Source organism: Micropterus salmoides, unplaced genomic scaffold, assembly GCF_014851395.1.
Source record: "Micropterus salmoides isolate LMB-PRFRI ecotype aquatic unplaced genomic scaffold, ASM1485139v1 Ms_hic_scaffold_18, whole genome shotgun sequence".
NCBI lineage: Eukaryota > Metazoa > Chordata > Actinopteri > Centrarchiformes > Centrarchidae > Micropterus > Micropterus salmoides.
The window spans coordinates 9,008,184-9,022,665 of record NW_024040928.1 but is presented as its reverse complement, the minus strand read 5'-3'; positions in this window follow the sequence as shown (position 1 = coordinate 9,022,665).

Below are 14,482 nucleotides of genomic sequence, written 5' to 3'. Positions count from 1 at the left end.
CTTCTCCCTGTAAACAGATCATCCATTCAAAGCCTCTACATTTTAAACCAGCCCAGGCTCAGTGTCCGCTGACTGGTTCCACGTGTGTGCAGGCGGCACTGAGGTGTGTTGTACAGGCTCTACTGAGGGGGTCATGAGTCACTGGGACAGGGACGTGACTGATGCCCTCCCATAGGTCTTACTCTAATTACTGCTGAGGTGTCAGTGATTGGCCTAGCAACAATCCTGAGCTTGGTTGGTGTGCTGTTTCAGCCCCTCCAAGATGACACAGTCACAAAACCCAAGTCCGTAAGCTGTAATTGTGCATTTTAGTACTGCATTACTCAATCACTATACACCTTGACGCTTGGATGTGCGTAGGTCGTGGTGAGCAGCGACCCTGTCAACTGCTGTAGTAATTGCTGCTGAGTAATGTTCTTGCTTTGGCTCGGATAGGGAAAAAACTCACCAATAAATCTGGAGGCCATTTTAGGACGTCGCCCAACAGGCTATGAGTTCGCATGGGAAAAAAATCCTTGACTATTATAAGCCAAAGAAATGGCAAAGTTGAAACCATACAACCTTAACAACATCAAATTAAAGCTCTCATCAAAAGTTGGCTGCTGCATAAAGAGGTTGGCCAACAAAGCAGCACAGTTAGAGGAAATACCCGCACCACTGACTGCACAGAAGCACAGCCTCTAGTCATTTCCAATGCTTGCAAAGACAATGGGGATACACTGAGGCTTAAGTAATAAGCCCAAAATGACTTCCAGAGCGGCAGGGCCTCTTCATTTCAGCAAGGCAGCGATGCGGGGAAATCAGAGCCACGCGAGTTGAGGGTTTCGTGGAGGATCAAAGATCGTTATTAGCCTACACTGTCCATCCACCATTATGGGCTGATCTGCCGCCGATGGCAACCATATGCCGGCCGGATTAACCTCTCCATCACAATCACTATCCAAGGGAAGAGGAGACGAAGACGAGAGAAAAGTGGAGGCTCAAAGCAGGAGAGGAGAGCAGAGCAGAACAGAGAGGTGAGAGGAGCCCAAAGAGACGGGGGAGGGTTGAGAGGAGTGGAAGTGGAGAGGTGGAAAACATCAAATGTCAGTGATGTGTGGCATAACACGTGTGCCCAATATGCAAGAAGCCTTTTGGCAGGTTTCCCTGACCTATATAGTCCGGAAGTTGCCGAAACTGAGTCTTTTAACTTTTAAATGAGCCACAGTAGATGTTCTGTACTGCACATTTGGAATTTTAATAAAGCTGATAGTGAGTGAGCAGTGGTAGTAGTGTAATACCTTTCCAGCGAATTAGGTTAGACAGCAACCTGCTACACAAGAGCCACAGGCTTTGCACAACAACCCACATTAGCTTTCCTGCTAAAGTCAACTTCTTATCCAACAAACATGAATATACATCTTGTCAGCTGCAGCACATCAAACAGTGTGTATATGTACTTGCAAATGTCACTTCAGTCCAGTTAGATGCCATTGTGGTCCTTACTGTTCAATACCTGCTAACATGCTGTCTGTACATAACATCTAGTTTATGTTCTCTCTTGTTCTCTACGGTGTAACCAGACCCGGCACCATGAGGGGTTGTATTTTCAGTTATATTTTTTGCCCCCTCGGTTTAATTTCTATGTATATATAGAAAAATAGCAAAAACAAAAACATTTTTGTGAGAATTCTGCTGGTTTGGTGTGTCGGAGAATTACTTTAGCACTGTAATTTTAGGCTATTTGAATAGGTGTATGCTGGGGCGGCACTGTCCGTAGTACTGTAATGAGGACAGACAGAACACGTAACTTACACCTGTTATTAAAATCTGTATCTGGATATGTTATCCGCATAATAAAATATCCGATCCTGTATTAGTATTTTTAATGCATTCTCGTTATCCATTGACATTGGCTCTCTGTCATCCAGAAAACTGCGCGTGATTAATTTGAGGTGAAGGCAAATTAGTCCCAGACTCCCTTAAAAAAATCACATTGTTTTGCGAGTTTTTCAGTTAGGGGAAACATTTATAAACTTTGTGAAATGTGTCTATGACAAATTGTTAATTATTTGTCCCCTCTTACTGCAGCGTCTGCAGTTCACGAACTTTCTTTTGCTGCAGCAGAAATGTTCATTAAAATATGTATTTTTGAAAGCAGTATTTATTTTATTGTCTTGACTGTTAATTAGCACATGCCTAAAACAACCTCAGGTTTAGTTAGTAGTTTAAAAGCTGATAGCTAAATGAGAGGCATTTGTAATTTTGTGATTCATAATCTGAATAGTCGATAGATTAATCGACTATCAAAATAGTCTTTAGTTGCGGCCCTAATGACATGCCTTGTTTACAGCAGAAGCAAAATTGACCATTAGAGGCGCATCTCTTTCAGTCTTCTCACTTGCTATATTTTATGTCAGCTAAAAGAGAATCATTCATGAATTATAAAATATGTATCACTCTGCTAGTACTACTCTCTATTTTGGATCAGTAGCCATATATTGCTATTGCATGGTAAAATCAGTTCATTTCTGAAAAAATTACCCACTCGCAATTTTAAACAGCCCCCTAAGTAACTTCATCCTGGCGCCAAGCCTGGGTGTAACACAGGCACTCTGGCAGCTGCTGTCAATCAAACACAGACACCAACACGCCCCCCTAGCCAGCTGAGACAAAAAGGAGCATCTGATAGGCATTCAAAGGCATTTCTCTTCCTTTTAATAATAACAAACTATAAACAACACAAACATTATTTGTGACTGAAGGCAATTTCAGTTGGACAGATTTTTTTTAAAAATTATAAACTACATAGTCAGGGAGTGCAAATCTTTGAACTGAGCAAGGCGGACTGGCCATCAGGAATACCGATAAACTACATTGAATGTTTTTTGGTATGTGCCTTGATCGACTGGCGTATAGTGTGTGGTTACTGGCCCAGACTGGGGTTGGGCAGGGCGACAAAAGGTGACAAAACGTAAAGGTGGTTTAGCTATCATTATGTCTGTTACCAATGAGATAGCTAACAATTAAAACAGGTATGGCTTACTGTTTTTTTTAAATGAACTTAGAACTAACCAACACACAAGTATTGCTCTAATCAAATCACAGTGCGTTACTTTAGGGATACTACCAAAAATTCAAGCCGATCAGAACACTGATATAGTTATAGAACAATATATAATTTCTTTTGATATTTCAAATCAACATCAAACCCCAAGCACATATGCAGTATATATTTACATATAGAAAATATATATACCGTAAAACTTTGATTAATAGCCCGGGCTTTTATTTTCTAAAATCACTGAATTGACCCTGCCTTTATTTGGGACAGGCCTTTAATTCCTCTTGCACAAAACTGAAACTACTATGAAACAGTTTGTTTATTTTAAACAGTTATCCAGTAATATCAAATACATGTCATTCATTTGATCTTGCTCCGACAGACGGCTTGTGCGCTTTTATTTTGATGGCAGCAACGCAACAAAAACAACACTGTGCAGGATGAGAAACGTGTGGCAGAAGTTAGCAGACAGAGAGCGATGATTTTCACATGACAGGATTCACAAGTTGGATTAATATTTATGAAAAGACGTTTTGATTCTTTTGATTGGTGGACCCTTACAGACTAAAGGAATAATAATCAAGGAAGAGACACATTCAGACTTAACGAGCGCTTCCAAGGTAACGTGAGTCGGCACTTTTTTAAAGTGTAAAGTAGGTTACAGCGGTAAATCTTTAAGAATTAGACTTAGGCTTGTTGTTTCCGTTAAATGAACTGAACAGTTGAATTGTGGAGAATTTAACCGATCTATGTCCAAACTGACATTCGTTTAAACATTAATATTTGTATTAATGATCTAAGCAGCTTAGAAGCAGCTAAAAACCCCGCAACTTCTATGAAAACCAGACCGGGTGTTTTGGGACCTGCGTTTATTTGTCAAAATGTGTTCCCACACCAGGCCAGTAAAGGAGATAGGTGTTTATTTCGGACTCTGTTATTAATAAAGTTTTAGGGTATAGATACGTATACCTATACTAATTTACATTGGTCAGAAAAATAAGGGAACATTTAATCACCACAGTGTAACATCAAGTTTAAACTTCATGGATAGGCTATCAATCTGTCCTGTTGGGAAGCATAATGAGTGAATCAGTGTCACCTGTATTGGTGCAAGTGAAAGTGACAACAGGTGCACTGGAGAGGCAACAGCAAGAAAACGCCAAAAAACGTAGCCTAATGGTTTTGCAGGTGGTGGCCACAGACAATTACTATTTTCTAATCCTTCCTGATTGTTATCTAGTTTTGTGTTTTGCTAGTGTCCTTGTCACTACTGGTAAAATGAGGCGCTAACTGCAGCGCATTCAGGTTGCACAGGTAATCCAGCTCCTCCAGGATGGCACATCCATAACAAAGGTTTACAAGGTTTGCTTTGTCTCCTAGCACAGTCTCAAGAGCATAGAGATACCAGGATACGGCCCGTTAACACAAGGAGAGCTGGACAGGGCTGTAGAAGAGTATCAACCTTGCAGCAGGACCGGTATCTGCTGTTTTGTGCGAGGAGGAACAGGAGGAGCCCTATAAAATGAACCCCAGCAGGTTATTGGTGTGCAGGTATCTGACCAAACTGTCTGAAAGAGACTCCATGAGGGTGGCATGAGGGCCCGACGTCCTCTAGTGGGATCTGTGCTAACAGCCCAGCACCTTGCAGCTTAATTGACATTCACCAGAGAACACCAGAATTGACAGGTCCACTATTGGTGCACTGTTCTCTTCACAGATGACAGCAGGTTCACACTGAGCACCAGTGTAACAGTCTGGAGGTGCCGTGAAATCCTCACAGCCATTGTCAGACCTTACGCTGGCGCAGTGGGCCCTGGGTTCCTCCTGGTGCAGGATCTGTAGGCAGTTCCCGGATGATGATAGCATTGATGCCATTGACTGGCCCTCACGTTCCCCAGACCTGAATCCAATTGAGAACTTCTGGAATGTTATTTATCGGTGCATCCAACGCCGCCGAGTAGCGCCAAAGAGTGTCCAGCAGCTCACTGATGCCATGATCCAAGTTTGAGAGAAGATCCCCCAGGACATCTGCTGTCTCATCAGGAGTGTATCCAGATGTTGTCGTCGTGTATACAGGCACGTGGTGGGCATACACACTGATGAGTCACATTACGAGTTGTTGTGATGAAAGTCACTGAGGTTGGTTCAGCCTGTGACTTTAATTTTTGTACTTTTATTTTGAGTGTGATTTTGAATCCAGCCCTCAATTTGTTATCAATTTTGGTTTCCATTGACTGCTGTTACGTAATTTTGTTATGAATTATACAATGTACAGTCACAGTTTTCAACTATTTTTCGTTCATTGTAATCTGATGTGATGATTCAGGTGTTCCCTTCATTTTTTTGAGCAGTGTATTTAATTTCAGGTCAACATGTTGAACTAAAAAAAAAGAAAAAACCCTGTTTGTCAGTTGTTTGTCTCCTTAGCCCCCCCCCCCCCCCCGCCAGCTCTGTGCCTGTTCCATATTACTCAGATGAGCCGATGAGTCGTAAGGTTTAATGGGCCTCTGCTCTCTTTCATCAGTAGAGAGCCCAGTCATCACTACTGAGTGGAAAGCCTATGTGGGCTTGGCCGCTTGGGGAATAAGAGTGGGATTAAGTGATATCATATTGTTTAGCAGGGGATCTCCCTCTCTTGGCAGAAGCCCTGAGATTCAGTCATGCCTTCAATAGGTGGGTAGTCATCTGTCTTCTGATTTGGCTCTGCAAACAGTGATATCTGCATTGGTGATATTATATCTCACAGCTGTCATGACAGTAAATTGAAATTAAAATGAAGGCATTTGTTAGAAAGGGATGAGTCACTTGTATATCATACAGGCACATTCATGCTGTTATATTACACACACAGAGCATCTGCGACAGTCTGTCTTTCTTTTCTCTCCAGCTGAGAAAGTGAGTGGGTGGGACAACCAAGCCAATTCCATTGAGGCCTGTTTTTGCATGGAGAGTGAGCTATCTGATGAAACAGTGTTTTTTGAAGCAGTATTTATGGTTTATGTATGTTCTGTGTAAACATTTTAGCCTTGTTTGATGTAATTGCACCAATGGCAGAAGGACACTTGGTCCTGTGAAGTCGCTTAAAAGCATTTTGCACTGAGATCATGTTGACACATTAGCTTACAGTGGAACTTAGAGGAAATTACTGCAGCGCAGAGATGCTTTAGGGAAACCTGGCCCTGGTTATAAGAGAAGGTCAGGGCAGATAACTGCTGCTGCTAAGAGACTTTGTAGTAGCAGTTCACACTGGGCCTCAGATGACTCCCCTGTGGCCCTTTAGCTCTCACAACAAAAGTTAATGTCAGTTTTTAGAGCCTTGATACAGTGAAACCTGAACTTCCTAAAGTCTTGCAGTATTGTGCAGGTATTAAAGCATCTGAGAGAAATTCATGTCTTGCTGAATTTGACTTGCCGTTTGAATAATACAACATGCATATCCTCATTTTGAGGTTGGCTGAAATTAATGAAATGAGGAGTTACACTACCTGAAACAACACAAAAGCATTGCGGTCACTTTAGAGGAAAGGATATTTGTGAATCTGGAGGGGTGGTTTGTGCCTGTGAATAAGCAGACACTTCCATCCACAATTCCACTCTAATTAGGTGCAACAGATTCAATATAAACGTCACGGCCTTTCATATAATCCTGCCCATTAAAATAAGAACCACCATTAGGGAGCACTGATGTAATGACTATTATAAATGCAAGCAGTTCTAAATGTCAAATGGCATTTATCATGGCCACCCAAGTTTCTCCATGTTATGAAACCTTTAAGAATGTTCGCAGAGGATTATCAAAATGCCACTTAGGTTCTTTTCTTGACCAAACACACAAGCCTAGATATGGTACAAGGGGAAGTATTACAGGGACTAAAATACTACATCCTACATTCCTAAATCAGGTAGTAACTTGAAGTAGACACTTACACTAGACTTAATAGCATTATAAGGTTTGCCCTTCCAAACCAATCTCAGAACATCAACAGCAGGTCTTAGTCGTCTCTCCATATACAGGTAAATTCAGCAATATACTGTATCTCCATGGATTTAACCCCTTAATGCCTGAATTTTTTTACAATCAAAAAATTATTTGTGTTTTCATTTGCTTTCAAGCTGATGTTAAATTAAGTGAAGATTGTTAATTTGTCTATAGAACATAGAAAAGATATAAATTCAGGTATGTGTAGGTATGATGCAAATTAGCGACAACAGGCATAAACGAGAAACCAGGGCATTCAAAAGGTTCCTAGGTATGTATTAAATATGCACCAACAGGCATTGGGGGAATCCATGTGCTATCTTGGCTTGCAGTCTGCAAGGAAGAGGTATGATGCGAATTTGCGACAATCGGCGTCAAGGGGTTAAAGTGGTGTAGGAAATCACATGTGCTAATGACTTTGAATGCCAGCATCGTGTAATACGTCTTTTGAACCCAGTACAATTTTGACAAGCCATAGTGAGAATTGCGTCTTTTTGCCATTAAAAAACAACAACAAAGCAGGGAGTCTATCTGTACATAAATTATGTTAGCTGCCTGCGCATGTCATCTTCCAGCTACGTACTTTTTAGCTATCCTTTGAGGTCTGACTCACAGCTAATGCTTGTGGATAATAAAAAAGAACCATTTTTATGCTCCTTGCAGAAATATTTTCACTTTAATCAGGATCTTTGGAGCACCAGATTTGAACAGCAGCTTGTCCTGTGAGTCTGTGAAACTACAATGCTAGCTAACGTTAATGTTAGCTCAGCAACCAAAGGGAAGACAGAGCTGTCGAGAGGATCAATTTAGATTATTTCTGATATTGTCAGACTTACCAGCAGCTTGTCAATACTACCATAAGCGTAAAATGTCATCACTAAATATAATGCTGTGTTTGAATTTAAATATTTGAATGATCCATCCATCTATCGTCAACTGCTTATCCTGCATACCGGGTCGTGGGGGGCTGGAGCCAGTCCCAGCTGACATCGGGCAAAAGGCGGGGTACACCCTGGACAGGTTGCCAGTCCATCGCAGGGCCACACATAGACAAACAACCAGTCACACTCACATTCACACCAATCAGTGGTAGGAAGAAGCCAGAGCACCTGGAGAGAACCCACGCAGACACTGATATTTGAATGATGAATAAGCAATTATATATGGTAGTATCCCAGTAATGTAGCTGTTGACACTAGAGGATTAGAGTAAATTGGTCTTGTTTTTATTTTGACTTTAACTTTAACAGTATTTCTTATTGATGCTGTGATGAAAAGAAATTACGCCTTATAAAGTAATTTATGGGCCCATTTGACCCCTTCCCACACAATCCCAGCTGCAGCACTGTACACAACAAATTTTGTAATCCTTAAAATACAAAACATGTGGCTCATGCTATGTCTTCCTTGAAACAACGCACTGTATCCATGTTACTTTTCTAGAAATACACTATATTAATGACTATATATTTTAACACCAAGTTTTCTGTTCGCTCATCTTGTGTTAAAAAGTAACATAAATTTGGGTTTTCTAAAAAAAAAAAAAAGGATACAGTGTGTGCATTTGTTAAAATAGTTTTAAGAAGTGCAAACATTTTTCTGGCACTAAATTACTACAGATTAACGTTGCATTATTAGTTTACTTTATTAGAATAACTTCATCAATGAATTTCCATGTATTTTCAATGCTTTTAACCCAGAAATTACAGTCATTAAATGTTACTACATTTTAAAGTGAAAAAGCAGGACTTGGCTATATTGATTAATTCTCCTCATGCTGTAACTGTAGTAGTGCCTTCTGGAAGTTTCTATTCCTGTAGCTGGTTGTCCAAAGGACAACACGAAAGACACTTTAGAACATTTCATCAAATGTTATGACATGGAGAAAAATACAACAAGACAAATGTTACTTTTGAGTTGACATTAACAGTGATATATGATGTGTAGTATGTAAGTTAGAAATCTTCCAGAGGAAACAGCTTTAAGGATGAAATGTTCCTTCAATCTATTTTGAGTGAAAGGTGGTTCATTAAATATACTGGAAAATCACATTTTCTATGCTGGTCTGCAGCATAAAAGTCGAGGAAGGGGGAGCGTTAGAATTCCAAATAAAGACTGAGACAGGTTTTGTCTTTAATGTCTCGTTTCTGTGGGATCAAATGGTTTAGCAGCAGTCAGTAAACAGTACAGCAAATATGTTGGACAAGCTGGAATTCTTCTGCATTTCAAGTGTAAGTTTTGATTAACTTCAAAAATGTGCCAAAAAATATAAAGAAGAGCTTATAGTTTATTGTGTAGAGATGATGACAACAAGAAGAAAAACTATAAATCTATCATATGTAAGACTCAACTCTCAATTTTGTCACCCTTTGAAATTTGCCTTGATGATCAGTAATTGCCATCCAGACCCTTCCATCTTCTGCACACTTTTATGTCCCTCATTGAGTCTTGAATCACGGCATCTCGTGGTCTCCTAAACGACCTTTCTGCTGTCTGATCTCTGAGAAAAGACCACCAAAATTGCAAAACTTTGGCACCCTAGAAGGCCTTCTAGTGTGCCCATTAAATCATCTTACCCTATTCCCATCTCAATATAGCCACGTATTTCTGAACAAGATAAATATTTGACTAATACATACTGTAGGTGCAGCAGTGAGCTCAGGCCAAAAACATCACTATCAAAACACGAGTGAATGAGGAGCATTCACCAGATGCAGCGTTTGCACATCTCTGATAAGGCGGGATCTTGATTTTGTCACAGTGATTGAATTCAAATTACACATCCTAAATACAACATCTAACATTGACCTAAAGCCACAAAGTCAATCTTTGTATTTTCATTATTTATTGATACAAATTAGCTCCTTACAAATAACACCTAGGTATCCAAGAACCGTGCCCGGTACTTGCCCTCTTGAAATCTTTTGCCCAAAGGACCATTTGATAATGAAATAGAAAAATAATTGCAGGCAAAAATGTGTTTGGTTTCAAAAGAAACATATTCTACATTCAGAGCAGTTTGTTTAATTACAAACTGTTTCAAAAATATCAGATATAATGTGGAAAAAAATAAACTTTGATAATTTGTTGAGAGACAATTTTGAAATGTTTACGGGATCTCAGTTACATAATGCCTTTCGGGTTGTAGTCCAATTCGAGAGACACTGCTGGCTTTCATTAGCAGCAGGCATTTTTCTCCATCATATTGCGCGATGCTGCCAGAAGTCTGTGCTTCTGAAAACATTGCAGCGCCCTGCCAATAAGCCCCCCCCCCTCCCCTCCAAGCGCAGCCAGAGTGGGGCCAGATTGCTGAAAGGCAGCACAGGCAGTGTGGCCCTTCTCCAAGCCTGGCCACTTTGGAAATCGCCACACGCAAGTGCTGGCCTCCCTGACAGTGGGGTCACCTCTGGGGCCTGGGGTGGGTAAACACACATGACCCAAGACAAACTTTCACAATTCCGCCAGGTGTGCAAACAGGAGGCCGCAAAAATACCCGGAAAAGTCTGACCATGCAAAAACAATATAACTCTCTTTGATGAACTCCTACGAATGCAGAAGTAGAGGCAGAAAGGCCGACCAATCCAGGGTGGAACCGTTGTTAGCAGAGAAGGCATGTTAGCATTAGAAATTCGTCACATCTTAGAGAACAAGAGTGTTTGATTGGTTTGGATGTGAGACTCGCCCATTCTGATTGGTCTCCAGCGTGGCTCTCATCCAGCCCACCCAATCAGCTGATATAACTCAAAACTTCACGGAGAAATAAAATGAGAAACAGGAAAAGGAGCCATTTTTAACGGTGCAAATCTGATCAGGCCCACATTTTGCTTCGTCTCTAGAATTCTAGCCCAATAAAGGTCCCCAAGTGGCCAACCGTCTATTTAATGTCTCAAGCCTCTCTAGTGTTTGTTTCATGGCCTGCACCAGCGATCCAATCCACCCCGTCCTGATCCATTGTCTCCTGGGCCGGTGAGTCCTGAAGCTGACCTCTGTGGGGAGTCTTCCAGGCACCACATGTTGGTTTTATGTCCATATGAACTCTACTTGCTTGAGTAGTTGGGCCTATGGCACCAAGTCTGAAGGACACAGCAAAACAAGGATTTAACTACAACCAGATGCAGCACTGTCCTCCCAGATCATCCGTTTTGCTTTGTGTTAGATCTTCCTCAGATAGTCATGCTGTCAGCGGATGGGGATGCGTGTTTGTTTGTTTGTTCGTGCGGGGACAATCAGAGAGTCTTATGTATTCACAATTATGTTTTAATCCTGTCTGCCAGCTAATGCCATGGCACAGACTGAACATCTGGCTTTGCATTTCTGCAAATGTTCGTTCCATTTGTGATCTCAGAATTATTCATGAATGATAATGAATGGATAATCCTACAACTGACACACAATGTAACAACAAACAGATAATTCTTTTAAAACAGCAGTAAATCTTTGTCATAACAACATACAATTTTAGCCAACCGATTTCTGCTTTATAATGATATCATTGTTACAGCTTACCTCTGCTCACCCCTACAGCTAGACATTGAGTAAGCACGTAGCAGCCTGCTGGTTATACTATTAGCAATACAGATGAGAGATGTCTGCATGTCTGTAAAGTCAACCTGTAATTATCATGGCTGTATATCCCCGGGCAAGAGACTAAGTCAGATTTATAGATTTATTCTGTCTTCAAATTAGCATCATGCCTCAGATTCCAGCATTTCATCTTGCAGGCTGCTGGAATGTTTTTCAGAGTAAAAAAAGGAGTCATTGTAATTCACAAATACACAGCCCAAAACCACCATCTGTAAAATAATGTTGGAGAGGCAAATATATATGAGTGTACTGTTCAAAGGAGACACATTAGAAACCTCATTTTAGTGCAGCTGTACTCTTCACATTTTATTTTGGACACAGTTGTGGACTGTTTGAATAAAAAAAGGCACACAGGCATCAAATTCTGTTCATTATTATAAAACTCTAAGAGTTTAAGTCTCCTACTGCAGTGAGGCAGACTGCTGGAAGTCACCAGTCACTGGCAATGCATTAAGTCTATTTGCTCATTTAAGATCCATAAATGATTTTTCCTGCTGCGTTTAAATGTGTTCCTGCCACAGTGCACAGTTCAGTATACCACCATTCATAAATGTCTCCAATTTCCCACATTAAAGATGTGTACCAAATACAATACTATAATAATGTTAATTCTTACCTTTAGTTATTGGGAAAATGCATGGTAATGTTCTGAGTTTTTAATTTATTGAACTGGAGAGCCAACAGTATAGCAATATCACCTCTACAACATATAATACTGTAATACTAAAATATACTCTGCATTGGAGTAGAGTACATAAAACATATTCCATTAAGAAATTTAACCTGGAGTTTACTTTTATTTTGTAATGCATTGTTACTACTATTCTGTGTGATAGATGCATGTATTTATGATTTGGCTGAAAAATAGTAAATAAAAAATGACTCTAGGAAAACAAAAGAAACCTAGTGGGATCAAATGTACTTTTACCCAAGTACTATACTAGTACAATTGCAAATTTGAGGTACTTGAGTTTTATACTTCTGTATAACTATTCTCTATCTCACTACATTTCAGAGGTAAACATTGAACATTTTACACTGCTACATTTATCTGACAAATTTTTACACACAAATTTTTTACACACAAAACAAATGACCAGCTTATAAAATAGGTTAAAGTATCAGACAGTAAATGAAGCAGATCAAATTAACTTCACCTCAACCAACTTCAACTGTAAAATTCTGCTTACACATTGACACATTGACGCATCAATATTTATAAATTAATATTACAATATAAAATAATATACCACTCACATAAGCCATTTTTCTGCACAAATGTAGCATTACTTTTGATACTTTAAGTACATGTTCCTGATAATACGTCTGTATTTTATTTTACTAACAATCCAGTTTTACTTAATTGAGTATTTTCACTTAATGACATTACTCAATTATTTAAGAAGAGGATCTGGATATTTCTTCCAGCAACAGAGAAACCACTGATCTGAAAAAAACCCACAAGTTCATGAAATTTATTTCACTTGTAAACTCAGATTTTCTCCTGTGCCACATTTTATAACAACATAGAACACCCACCTATGCCCACCTAACTGGGCTTTTGCTTTTCATGTTTTCACTTTAAAAGTTCTCCCAGAAGCACAGTAAGCGTCAAATTTTTTACAAGCATATTTAATCTGCATACATGTTTTAACGGCACATGCTGGAATGCAGGTACTTTTTTAAGAATGTGTTTACAAGTGCTCCCTTACCCAGCGATACTATAATATATGCATTCCTATGTGTCAGTATTCTGTTGGATTAGTCATCTTCCAGCATACATTATAATGTGATTTGTGCTCTCTGTTTGAAGTTAAGTGTTTTTTCCTCAAGGAGTAAATACATTCCTCGGCTGGCTTGTCCCAGATTGATCTCTGCTGACTCAGAAGAAAGACTGCATACCTACCAAGCACCTAATAGACAATGCCCCGGGGTTACTTCTGTGCACGTACAGTACATGTGCAGACGGCTTTGTGCGGAGAACAGTTTTTACAGTTCAACCCAGTCCTTGGGGTAGCAACACAGACTCTCATTTATACTCTGCAGACTGTAGTTTACTGCTGTCAGCAGGAAAGAAACATTAATTTTAAAAGAGGTGCAGGTGGTAAATAACAGCTTATGAATTCATTATTGTAATACTTTTTAGTGTTAAAAATAATAGTAAAAATTAGATATAAATGTCAAATGTAATATAGTTGTACAATGCTAAAAGCTATTGTAACTTACTGTAAATCTGGGCTGACTTGGAGTATTCCCGTCTGATTTGAATTTAATATTCAGACAGCAATAAGATATAAAGCCTTAAACTGTGGTACAGTTGTGTGAGCACTTTTAAATGATTATCCTAAGACAATACAGGCAGTGAACTCTTGGAGCTGGTCTGCCTGCCTGTGCTTCAGGCTGTATTGTGACTGGTTCAAGTCAGCATCCTGCTCATACATCTTTCTAAAATTATACACCACAATGAAGAAAAGCGGCCACTTCTAAACAATGTCAAAAATTCAAATTTAAAGTACCCTTGTTTTTTTTTTTATCTTGTGTTATTGTGTTACACAGGGACTGAAAGACGAGTCACAGCATTATGGAATCATGTGAGGAGGGCAATTATCCATCACAAAAGCACCACAGAAGAAAAAAAAAGCAAGCGGCTGGAGAAGACAACAGAGCCTTTTGTTTGCCCCATTGTCAGTGACACAGTGCCGAACTCCTACTCATAATGGCTTGTTTCTCCAGTGAGCCGTCTGCCTTTATCAGGCATACTTTGTTCTCGACAGCAAGTAAACTGAGTTTCTGAGACACATAATGGGCAGCTTATGTATAAGCCCATTCAGGTTGCGATTGGCTGTCGTGACCCCCAGATTTGAGTCATGGCCAGCG